This window comes from Aquarana catesbeiana, linkage group LG01 (genome assembly GCF_042186555.1).
Source record: "Aquarana catesbeiana isolate 2022-GZ linkage group LG01, ASM4218655v1, whole genome shotgun sequence".
Classification (NCBI taxonomy): domain Eukaryota; kingdom Metazoa; phylum Chordata; class Amphibia; order Anura; family Ranidae; genus Aquarana; species Aquarana catesbeiana.
The window spans coordinates 896943218-896956506 of NC_133324.1; positions in this window are offsets into that span (position 1 = coordinate 896943218).

Below are 13289 nucleotides of genomic sequence, written 5' to 3' on the forward strand. Positions count from 1 at the left end.
AGGTTCCACTGTGGCAATTCCTGTAGACCAATCCACACTATAAGCACGGGGCGACATGGTAGGTTGCTCCATCGTGAACAAATATTCTCCGGACTGTAAACATCGGACAAATGGACGGAGATGTATGGCCAGTCCTTCACACTTGTGGCAAAGCATGCCCAGCCCTTCGATATCTCCAACAGTGTATAGCACAAACCTCCCCTGCAGCTTCAAACGAATGCCAGTATCTGTCAGCAGGGTTCCGGTCAGCATAGCACCTGCAGTGGTACTTGTAGGGAACATCTTAGATCCCACAGTCAACGGTACCAATGGAAAAGAAGACATGGCTGTACTCTGATCCTCTCAGCACGATCATGAGGCCTCTCTTCTCCTTTGGTGCCAACACACACGCGCGCATCCCACGCGGTAACAAGTAGGTTAGGCTCCTCCCACTTGTTCTTCTGATCACGTAGCTCCCGGGTTTTTACTTCTCACCCGCAGCCTATGCAGTCAGAAATAAAGTCCTGCAACTTAACCTCTTCTTTTCCTGGAAAAAGTGACAAAGTCCAGAAACCTCTTTTAACATAAACTCCCGGTGAAATACTTCTCAGGGTTGCGGGAGGTTGACGGCTAACAATCCCGGATGACGCCCCCACATGTAGCACTAACTCACGGTGGAGCTGCTGGTTTAAAGCGGGCTGTTGCCGTCACCTTTGTTACCTCAATTTCACCAGAACCGGGTCTAGGGTCTTGTTGAGTTTAATACCAGACAGTGCTTTAATAAAGAGTAACTGAAGGAAGTAGCAGGAAAGAGGTAGAAAAAGAGTTGCAGGGAAGTTCAAATACCTTTTCTTGATGTAGTATTATAAATTGGAATCTTGTAGATGAATACACTCTCCTTTTAGAGTTGAATCTTTGCCCGCCCGGATAGGTTTCTCTCACTAACCTAGCAACCGCCACGCAGCACGAACAAAAGTCTCTGCCACAGACTTGAACGGAATAGAAACCCGTACGATCCTCTGCCACAGGATGTAATGGTTTACGATGGACAGCAAACACAGCACTAGAACCTTTATGCCGACCCGGCAGTACTATGCGGTAGGTTAACTTTAGGATGCGTCCTCCAACTGAGTCACCAGGCCCCTCTCTAGACCAGCACTCTGCATGATCCTTTCATGATGGGTCCTCCCCTGGGATCTTCTCAGTTGTCCAGCTTTGCAGGACAGACAGCACAGGACCATTCCCTCGCCGCTGTGGTAGGCCCCAGACAGACTTCTGGGCCCACCCACACGCTGAAGCAGTATTCAGCGGTAGTACTCCTAACACATACCTGTTGGCCAGGAGAGCCAGCAGGTGGAACGAAAAAGACCCTAAAACATGGCGTCTGTCCCATAAATACCCTCTCCCAGAATGCAACTCGGAGGACCACCTCCACCGAGTTATCTCCGGGACAGAAGAGCACCCATACGTTGCTGCACGTTGCCTTTCCAACACCGACCCATGGTGACAATGACACCCACAAGCACAGTGTGAAACTACATACAACACAGCCAAACTAGAACAGAGGCTAAATCTGACTGTGTATAAAACAGATAACCCACTAAATTTACCTATAAGCGTTAGATGAAAATCTACCAGTGTTACACTTATTTAAGTGAAAGTTTATTTTTTTTATCAAAAAATTAATGGTACATGCAGCACTGCATGCCCAACCAATAAAGACATACTGTGCCTTGAAAAAGTATTCATACTCCTTGAAAGTTTGTACATTTTGTCATGTTATAACCAAAAAATGTAAATGTATTTTATTGGGATTTTATGTGATAGACCAACACAAAGTGGCACATAATTGTGAAGTGGAAGGACAATGATAAATGATTTTCAATTTTTTTTTACAAATAAATACGTGAAAAGTGTGGCCTGCAATTGTATTCAGCCCCCCTGAGTCAATACTTTGCAGAACCACCTTTCTCTGCAATTACAGCTAGAAGTCTTTTTGGGGATATCTCTACCAGCTTTGCACATCTTTTTGCCCATTCTGCTTTGCAAAATAGCTCAAGCTCTGTCAGATTGGATGGAGAGCATCTGTGAACAGCAATTTTCAAGTCTTGCTACAGATTCTCAATTGGATTTAGGACTGGACTTTGACTGGGCCATTTTTAACACATGAATATGCTTTAATCTAAACTATTCCATTGTAGCTCTGGCTATATGTTTATGGTCGTTGTCCTGCTGGAAGGTAAACCTCCGCCCCAGTCTCAAGTCTTTGCATACTCGAACAGGTTTTCTTCCATGATTGCCCTGTATTTGGCTACATCCATCTTCCCATCAAATCTGACCAGCATCCCTGTCCCTGATGAAAAAAAGAATGCCCACAACATGATGCTGCCACCACCATGTTTCACGGTGGGGATGGTTTAGGGTAATGAAGTGTTAGTTTTCCGGCTCACATAGCATTTTGCTTTTAGGCCAAAAAGTTCAATTTTGGCCTCATCTGACCAGAGCACCTTCTTCCACATGTTTACTGTGTCCCTCACATGGCTTCTCGCAAACTGCAAATGGGACTTCTTATGGCTTTCTTTCAACAATGGCTTTCTTCTTGCCACTCTTCCTTCAAGCCCAGATTTGTGGAGTGCACGACTAATAGTTGTCTTGTGGACACATTCTCCCACCTGAGCTGTGGATCTCTGCAGCTCCTCCAGAGTTACCATGGGCCTCTTGGCTGCTTTTCTGATGAATGCTCTCCTTGCCTGGCCAGTTTAGGTGGGCTTTAAACTTCTCCACAACTTTATCCCTGACCTGTCTGGTGTGTTCCTTGGCCTTCATGATGCTGTTTTTTTCACTAAGGTTCTCTAACAAACCTCTGAGAACTTCACAGAACAACTGTGGACTCTATTTAATAATTAAGTGACTTCTGAAAGCAATGGGTTCCACTAGATTTTATATAGGGGTATCAGAGTAAAGGGGGCTGAATACAAATGAACACCACACTTTTCAGATATTTATTTGTAAAACATTTTGAAAACCATTTATCATTTTTCTTCCACTTGACAATTATGTGCCACTTTGTGTTGGTCTATTACATAAAATCCCAATAAAATACATTTTACGTTTTTGGTTGTAACATGACAAAACGTGGAAAATGTAAAGGGGTGTGAATACTTTTTCAAGGCACTGTAAAAGATGTTTACTAAATAAAACATTTTGGGTTAAACTTACAATTTATTTCCACATCACCAGTGCCTCAGGGTAGTCTTGCCTTACCTTGTGCATGCACCATATGAGAGTGAGATCAGGGTGGCTTATTATTGAACACTAACAAGGTGTACCAGATCTTGTACTGCTCATGCACCGTACCAAATCTAGTGCATGCACCATGCATAAATTGGGATAACTGCTCTGATCTTATATGGTGCATGTGCAAGATTAGAGGTGACCCTATTGGTGGGCCGGCATAGAACAAGAAGCTGGTGGCTACCGATGATGTCATCTTGTGAAAATGGTAAATGGTTTTGTAGGGTACAGGAGGAGGAAGATCAATTCATTAGCATGAGGCCCCACAGCAAAAGAGGAGGCAGGCAGGTCTTCTTAAATGTGTTTATTTATATACGGTATGTACAGTGCAGTAATGGTGTAAGTACCAGATGGGGGGGGGGGGGGTGTCCACTTTTACATTTTTCTTTCTACTTTTAAAGGCTTTTGCTTTACTTCTTTTTAATGAAAGTCACTTACATAGCTCAATATCTCACAGAAAAAAGAAAAAGTGGGACCTTTATTTGGTGATTTAACTCTCACGGATAGATACACATGCACAGTAAATATAATTTTTGTTTAAAATCTTTAGTATTTCACATAATAAATAGTTTAAAAAAAGCTACCATTCAACAGATGGTATCTCATTTAAGGTTAGAAAGTAATAGAACACCTTGCATCTCCTACCAACACAACAGTGTATATTGATACCAACGTTGATATGGATTAAAATTATGGATCTTCAATCTTCATAACATAATATTCTGTAAACTCTGTAAAGGGCAAGATCATATCTCTAAGTGTTTTGCATTGTAGCTTCCTCAGGAGACACCAAGGTCATTAAAGCTTAGCAAGTCCAAACAAGTGGGGTCAGTGCAGTCCAGCAAACAACCGGGGTGGGGGGGATTCCAGAGTCAGCACCCACAGGGAACAGAGAGGACACCAGCGAACCAAGGACAGCTGTTTATTTGTACAAATAATCTGTAAACCAGTGTGGATGGACACCTTCCCCTGTGAATGAACAATAAGGGAGCAGCAGCAAACTGGTGATGTTCTTCCACTGAGCACTCTGCTCTCCCCTCTTACCAGCGCGTTCACTGTCAGCATACTGTATGTGCAATGCAATAGAGCTTGATTGAGTGCTGACCTTCACTCTCCCAATCTATGTCCAAAATCAGAGGCATACACTTGATGCCTTTAAAAATACATTTAATAATATATACAATGTTGTAACTGCATTAGATATGTGTGTAAATTGTGACTCTGTCCAAAAACATTTTTTTTAACTTTTGGATAGTGTTGAGAAGAGAGAGAACCTCTGTCTGAATTCCATTGCTGTTCATAGCCCCTTCATAGCCCCTTCAGTCATGTTTCTTTGCACTTCCTTTCCTTAGGGACCCAACAAGAAACAATGTTTCCAAAATGAGGGGGAATTTCACCTTTGACAGTTGTCACCCGAGCAAGTGTCCTCCTTGGAAGATATCCACTTTCTCCTATTCAGGTGGAAACTACAACAGTTTGCATTCTCTCTCACTTTCTCTCTTTGACAATGGTCACCAAGACTAATAGAAAGTGTAAATCAGTTTGAGGGTCTTTAAGGGCATGCAGTTACTCTGCTTAATGAGTTCCCTTTGCTGCATGTTCTTTCTGTGATTGGTAGGTTTTCTCAGGTTAAAAGAGAGAGCATGTCAGTGCATGTGGTGTGGTGTGTAGGTAGGCTAGAGGTGATTGGAGCATTGAGAGTTCGGCTGTTTGATTTCTAAGAGAAGATGGCATTCAATGCCTCCCATTTCAGGACAGTAGGACATATTGGTTGTGCTCCCCGGGGGTTGCTTTGGTTCGCTTGCACGAGTCCCTTGCCCCTGAACGTTTGCTTAGGTTTCCATTACTCGCATCAGCATGTGGTACATTTGAGTCTGAGCCTGTACTACCTGCGCCATAAGTTTCGGTGGCACTAGTTCTAAAACTGGTTTATGGGTGTCAGGGGGAGTCAGATTCGGTTCCACTGTTGTCATCGGAAAACTCTATTTCAGTATGAACAGCGCAGGCCACCACTCTCTCTTTGTTTCCAGTAACAAGATTCACATCTCTCGGTTTTTAGCACTTTTCTTCCAGCAGAGCCTCTTTCTCTCGAACCTCTCTTATCAATTCAGGATAGGTTGGTACCACCTGGGTCCTTTTCAGTAACAGCTTCAGCACAATAGGATGATTGGGCCAGGCCCCATGTAGCACCCGATCCAGCCGTGCCTGGTCAGCATCTTTGGGGTCAAGACCTCTCTTAAGGATGATTTGGTGTAGCATCCGGTCAACCCGAGAGATGTATTCGGACAAACTTTCTCCTCTTTGTTGATGGGTGTGGTTGAACTTGTACATCAGATCGGTGATGGTCTCAACTCTTCCAAAAACAGCACACAAAGCCTCAATGTAGTCCATGGCAACACAAGTCCTCTTGCCCATGCTTAGGATACGGATCACGTCAGCTGCTGGGCCTCGAAGGCTCTCACTAAGTAGCTGTATTTTCACAGCCTCTTAAACACTCCACTCTTCCATGTAAAGCTTGACTCCAGGTTTCAAACTCGTCTTTTCCCACAGGCTTCAGCAATTATCCTGAGTAAAATCAAAGTCTCTGATAACTTTGATTAGCATTCCCAGGCCCATTCTTCACCAGGCTATCGACCAGATGACTCATATCTGTGTAGAAAGAGAGTGGAGGGGCGCTGGCCCCTTGAGAGTCGGTCACCACAGGCACAGGACTTTTCTCGTCAGAAGGTGGCTTCTCACTCCCTCCTCTCTCGCTTCTGAGGGAGGATACCCTTGCCATCACTTCCTCAGTTAAGCTGATCTCTTCCTCCTGAAAGCACACTGGCACTTCTTCCTGCCATTCTATCAGTGCCTTGACTGGATCCATCTCCGCGGAGGCTTCAGTTTCTACCAGGTAAGCCCTGTGTCCTGGCACTAAAGCTCTTAGCCACCTTCTGATCTCCCTTTCGGTATGCTCACTTCCCAAGGTCTCCAGAACAGTGCTTCTGATGATGAGAGTCCCATAACTTCGACCCCAAGCACCTGTGGCCATGGATGCGGCTTCCCAATCAGATTGTGGCTCCGATCTAGGTCGACTAGGGCCTGCTGCAGATAGCATCCCGGACGAGCCCCTAAATGTTACATGGCCCTCTTGGGGATTGCTGAGAACTACCTGCTCATCTGCATGGCCATGACCAAGTGAACCTTCCAACACAACTGACACTCTGGGTTCAGACATCCTGTTAATACTATAAAGCAAGAATCAAGCAACACAGTAGTATAAGGTTCTGAAATGTTTTACTTGAACCAAATAGGAAAAGTTATTTCACAAAGAAAGGAGTAAATCTGCTGAGCTGTGATAACATTGCCAACTCAGCAAACAGACTCCTCCCGAAGACACAACAATGTTTAAACGATGAATAATGCTATATACACAAGGATACACTATATTCAGATCCGAAATCACCTTCTAGTGGATGTTTCAGTTAACTACACATGTGGCCACACTGAGATAGATGTAATCTAGACAGCCTATGCTATTTTAATAGGAGATCTAATCTCCCGCTGGTGTTATATAATAAACTAAAAGCTGTGTAAATTCCAGAAAATGTACCCTAGTTTGTAGACACTATAACTTTTGCGCAAACCAATAAATATACCCTTATTGACTTTTTTTTTTTACCAACGACATGTGGCTGAATACATTTTGCCCTAAATGTATGACTAAAATTTAGTTTGGATTCTTCTTCTTATGAGTAATGGCAGTAGAGTTCATCGGGGCACATCTGTTGTTTTTCACTAGCTAGTTGGAGCTCGTTAACTGTAAACCATTTGGTTGCAGATGAAACAATAGATTCCAAGTGGTGAAGGCCTAAGGCATCTGAGTACAGTGTTCCAGCAATGCAGTAAAGTGTTCTTGGGTGGAGATGTGTGCGCACTATGTTCTGTAATGGTGGTAGTGAATAAATAAAGATTGAGCAGCTTGCTCTCTCACCAACGACCCAAATTGATTTGCAGTCTTCTAGAGGAACATGGATGGCAACACTCTGGCATGGATCCTCTGACTCTGCCTTTTGTAGTAACTTTCTCCACACATCGGCACCGATGGGTAGGCGCTGTAAATGATGCTAGTAACAGGATGTCCAGCAGTGGGTAGCAGAACTAGGCCTCTCAGGTCTTGCTGTGCAAGTAGCATTCTGTGTGGTAGGCAGCGACCTCTCTCTCTCTGTCACACAGAGAGGTCCATCTTGCATCAGGCCCAGGAGAAAGAGAGAGTTCGCAGGCTTCTAAGCTCCTTTTATCATCCCTCCCAGCATCCTTCAGGCCACTGCAAGGGTCCCTGGGATTTGTAGTCCTGGGGTACAGGGATGCATAGCAGCAGATTCAAAGAGGACTTTACACCCCATAACTCACTCCGTTGGCACACAGGTATGAGGTCACTGGCTGCACAAATAATCACGGGGACAAACAATGTTTAGAACACTGGAAGGTATGAAGCTTTCTGGTAAAGTCCATATCACAACATACTTGTTTTAAAAAGTATCCTGTTTTCTCTTTGCTTCCTTAAATCCCTGGAGATTCTGCCAGTCAAAATAAAACATATAATTCTGCGCTGCCCTAGAGAATAAGCAGCTAACACGGCCAGTAGGATATGTGCATGAATCAGAAAACAAAACAAATGTAGCGCTAATATAAGGATAAATACAATAGCCTAGAAAGACCATTGCATCATCATTAATGCAAACTCAAAAACGGATTATCAACAGAGTGCATCCAACAAAATGAAAGTTCTCAGTGGATGTGTGACTCCTATAAATTAGTGACAGTTCTCAATATGAATATGGCTTCGTAAGTGTATTTAATGTGCACGTGACGGAACACCACCATCGACAATGGAGAGGCATACCGGAACGTTTGAACCCTAAGGAGCATACGCTCGATTGGGTCAAACAAGCTTGAATGGAAAACGGCTAAATGGATTTCTGTAGAGGCTGTAGGAAAATACCAGGGTGATCTGTACACTGGTATGTCCCTCAGGGGTGATGTCCACAGTGAAGGAAAATTATAACGTATAAGGAAAAAGCAAAAAAAGGCCACATAGTGTAACTCCGTATAAAAGTGTGTACCAATTTATTTAAAAAAGGAAATACACTCACATGAAAAGATGGATAAAACAGCACTGTATGAATAAAATGGCAGCAGTGGGGTCCTACCGGCGCGTTTTGTCACATTGGACATCGTCCCCATTTATTAAGGCAAAACAGCTGTCCAAACCTGCCTGACTTTATGTGAAAAAGTAATTGCCCCCTAAACCTAATAACTGGTTGTGCCACCCTTGGCGGCAACAACTGCAATCAAGCGTTTTCGATAACTGGCAATGAGTCTTTCACATTGCTGTGGAGCAATTTTGGCCCACTCTTCTTTGCAGAATTGTTTTAATTCAGCCACATTGGAGGGTTTTCCAGCATGAACGGCCTGTGTAAGGTTATTGATACAGCATCTCAATTGGATTTAAGTCTGGGCTTTGACTAGGCCACTACAAAATCTACATTTTGCTTTGTTTGAACCATTTGGAGGTGGACTTGCTGTTCGGATCATTGTCCTGCTGCATAACCCAGGTGCACTTGAGCTTGAGGTCACAAACTGATGGCCGGACATTCTCCTTTAGGATTTTCTGGTAGAGTTTAGAATTCATGGTTCCATCAATTATGATAAGTCATCCAGGTCCTGAAGCTGCAAAGCAGCCCCAGACCATCACGTTACCACCACCATGTCTGACTGTTAGTATGACGTTCTTGTTATGAAATGCTGTTTTGTTTTATGCCAGATGTAACGGGACACACACCTTCCAAAAAGTTAAACTTTTGTCTCATCAGTCCACAGAATAGTCTTGGGGATAATCAAGATGTTTTTTGGTAAATGTGACATGAGCCTTTGTGCTCTTTTTGGTCAGCAGTGGCTTTGGCCTTTGAACTCTCCCATGGATACCATTTGTGGCCAGTCTCTTTTTTATTGTGGAATCATGAACACTGATCTTACCTGAGGCAATTGAGGCCTGCAGTTCTTTAAAAGTTGTTCTGGGTTTTTTTATGACCTCCTGGATGAGTCGTCGTCATGCTCATGGAGTAATTTTTGTAGGCCAGCCACTCCTGGGAAGGTTCACCACTGTTCCAAGTTATCTCCATTTGTGGATAATGGCTCTCCCCGTGGTTCACTGGAGTTCCAAAGCCTTATGCCTTGTACAGACAACCGGACTTTTCAACAGCAAAGGTCAGACGGAACAAATTCGCTGGACAATTTGATCATGTGTGGGTTTTATCGGACCTTTGCTGTCAAAAAATCAGACGAACTTTAGAAATAGAACATGTTTCAAATCTTTCCGACGGACTCAAGTCCGGTCGAAAAATCAGTTCGTCTGTATGCTAGTCCGATGGACGAATAACGACGCAAGGGCAGCTTGCGTCGTAACTCCATCGGAACTCCGTCGAAAGTCTGTCAAAAAGTCCTTCGGAGTTCAGTCCGTCGAAAGTCCGCTCGTGTGTGCACAGCATTAGAAATGGCTTTGAAACCCTTCCTAGACCGATACAGCATGAGAGGGGGCAATTACTTTTTCACATGGGACCAGGCAGGTTTAAACAGCTTTTTTCCCTTAATAAATTAAATAATAATTTAAAAACCTCATCTTGTGTTATCTTTGTGTAATATTAAAATTTGTTTGATGATCTGAATCATTTAAGTGTGAGAAATATGCAAAAAAATAAAAAAAATCAGGAAGGGGCAAATACTTTTTCACAGCACTGTATATATATATATATATATATATATATATATATATATATATATATATATATATATATATATATATATACTGAGCAAAAATATAAACGCAACACTTTTGTGTCTTCCCCTATTTATCATGGGTTGAATGCAAAGATCTTTTTCTTTGTACACAAAAGGTCTATTTCTCTCAAATATTGTTCACAAATCTGTCTAAATCTGTGTTAGTGTGCACTTCTTCTTTGCCGAGATAATCCATCCACCTCACAGGTGTGGCATATCAAGATGCTGAGTAAACATCATGATTGTTGCACAGGTGTGCCTTATGCTGGCCACAATAAAAGGCCACTCTAAAATGTGCAGTTTTATCACACAGCACAATGTCACAGATGTCGCAAGTTTTGAGTTGGCCTGCAATTGGCATGCTGAAGGCAGGAATGTCCACCAGAGCTGTTGCCCTTGAATTGAATGTTAATTTCTCTACCATAAGCTGTCTCATGGTGGCGGTGGGGTTATGGTATGGGCAGGCATATGCTATGGACAACGAACACAGGTGCATTTTATTGATGGCATTTTGAATGCACAGAGATACCGTAACGAGATCCTGAGGCCCATTGTTGTGTCATTCATCCACGACCATCACCTCATGTTGCAGCATGATAATGCACAGCCCCATGTTGCAAGGATCTGTACACAATTCCTGGAAGCTGAAAACATCCCAGTTCTTGCATGGCCAGCATACTCACCGGACATGTCACCCATTGAGCATGTTTGGGATGCTCTGGATCGGCGTACAAGACAGGGTGTTCCAGTTCACACAGCCATTGAAGAGGAATGGACCAACATTCCACAGGCCACAATCAACAACCTGATCAACTCTATGTGAAGGAGATGTGCTTCACCGTGTGAGGCAAATGGTAGTCACACCAGATAATGACTAGTTTTTGGACCCCCCTGACCCCCCTAATACAGTAAAACTGCACATTTTAGAGTGGAAGACACACCTGTACAATAATCATGCTCTCTAATCAGCATCTTGATATGCCACACCTGTGAGGTGGATGGATTATCTTGGCAAAGCAGAAGTGCTCACTAACACAGATTTAGACAGATTTGTGAAATAGGCCTTTTGTGTACATAGAAAAGGTCATAGATCTTTGCGTTCAGCTCATGATAAATAGGGGCAAACACAAAAGTGTCGCATTTATAATTTTGCTCAGTGTATATATACAGCTGTGTACATAAGTTTACATACTCTGTCACACGTTTTTTAATTACACAAAAAGTTTTCTTTCATGGTTAGTGTTTGGCTGAAGCCATATATTATCAATCAACTGTGTTTACTCTTTTTAAATCATAATGACAACAGAAACTAGCCAAATGACCCTAATCAAAAGTTTACACACCCCAGTTCTTAATACCGTGTATTGCCCCCTTTAACATCAATGACAGCTTGATGTCTTTTGTGGTATTTGTGGATGAGGCTCTTTATCTTCTCAGATGATAAAGCTGCCGATTTCTCTTGGCAAAAAGCCTCCAGTTCCTGTAAATTCCTGGGCTGTCTTGCATTAACTGCACATTTGAGATCTCCCCAGAGTGGCTCAATGATATTGAGGTCAGGAGACTGAGATGTCCACTCCAGAACCTTCACTTTATTCTGCTGTAGCCAACGACAGGTTGACTTGGCCTTGTGTTTTGGATCATTGTCATGTTGGAATGTCCAAGTACGTCCCATGCGCAGCTTCCTGGCTGATGAATGCAAATGTTCCTCCAATATATTTTGATAACATACTGCATTTATCTTGCCATCAATTTTGTGCCTTTGTAGCACACACATCCCCAAAACATCAGCAATCCACCTCCGTTTTTCACAGTAGGAATGGTGTACCTTTCATCATAGGCCTTGTTGACTCCTCTCCAAATGTAGTGTTTATGGTTGTCGCCAAAAAGCTCAATTTCGGTCTCATCACTCAAAATGACTTTGTGCCAGAAGGTTTGAGGTCTGTCTCTGTGCTGTTTGGCATATTGTAAGCGGGTTACTTTTTGGCATTTGCATAGTAATGGCTTTCTTCTGGCGACTCGATCATGCAACCCATCTTTGTTCATATACAGCGGGTAAAATAAGTACTGAAGACATCACAATTCCTCTAGGTAAATATACAGTGCATACGGAAAGTATTCACAGCTCTTCACTTTTTCCACATTTTGTTATGTTACCGCCTTATTCCAAAAAGGGTTAAATTCATTATACTCCTTAAAATTCTACACACGATACCTCATAATGACAATGTGAAAGAAGTTTGTTTGAAATCTTTGCAAATTTAGTAAAAATAAAAAACAAAAAAAATCCCATGTACCTAAATATTGACTGCCTTTGCCATGACACTCAAAATTGAGCTCAGGCGCATTGTGTTTCCACTGATCATCCTTGATATGTTTCTACAACTTGATTGGCATACACATGTGGTAAATTCAGTTCATTGGACATGATTTGGAAAGGCACAAACCTGTCTATATAAGGTCCCACAGTTAACAATGCATGTCAGACCACAAACCAAGCCATGATGTCCAAGGAATTTTCTGTAAACCTCAGAGACAGGATTGTATAGCGGCACAGATCTGAGGAAGGGTACAGAAAAATTTCTGCAGCATTGAAGGTCCCAATGAGCACAGTGGCCTCCATCATCCATAGATGCAAGAAGTTTGGAACCACCAGGACTCTCCCTAGAGCGGGCTGCCCAGCCTAACTGAGCGATCGGGGGAGAAGGGCCTTAGTCAAGGAGGTGACCAAGAACCCGATGGTCACTCTCTGTGGAGAGAGGAGACCCTTCCAGAAGAACAACTATCTCTGCAGCATTCCAACAATCAGGCCTGTATGGTAGAGTGGCCAGATGGAAGCCACTTCTCAGTAAAAGGCACATGGCAGCCTGCCTGGAGTTTGCCAAAAGGCACCTGAAGGACTCTCAGACCATGAGAAACAAAATTCTTTGGTCTGATGAAACAAAGATTGATCTCTTTCGCCTGAATGGCAAGCGTCATGTCTGGAGGAAACCAGACACTGCTCATCACCTGGCCAATACCATCCCTACAGTGAAGCATGGTGGTGGCAGCATCATGCTGTGGGGATGTTTTTCAGCAGCAGGAACTGGGAGAATAGTCAGGATTGAGGGAAAGATGAATGTAGCAATGTACAGAGACATCCTTAATGAAAACCTGCTCTAGCACACTCTGGACCACAGACTGGGGCGAAGGTTTATCTT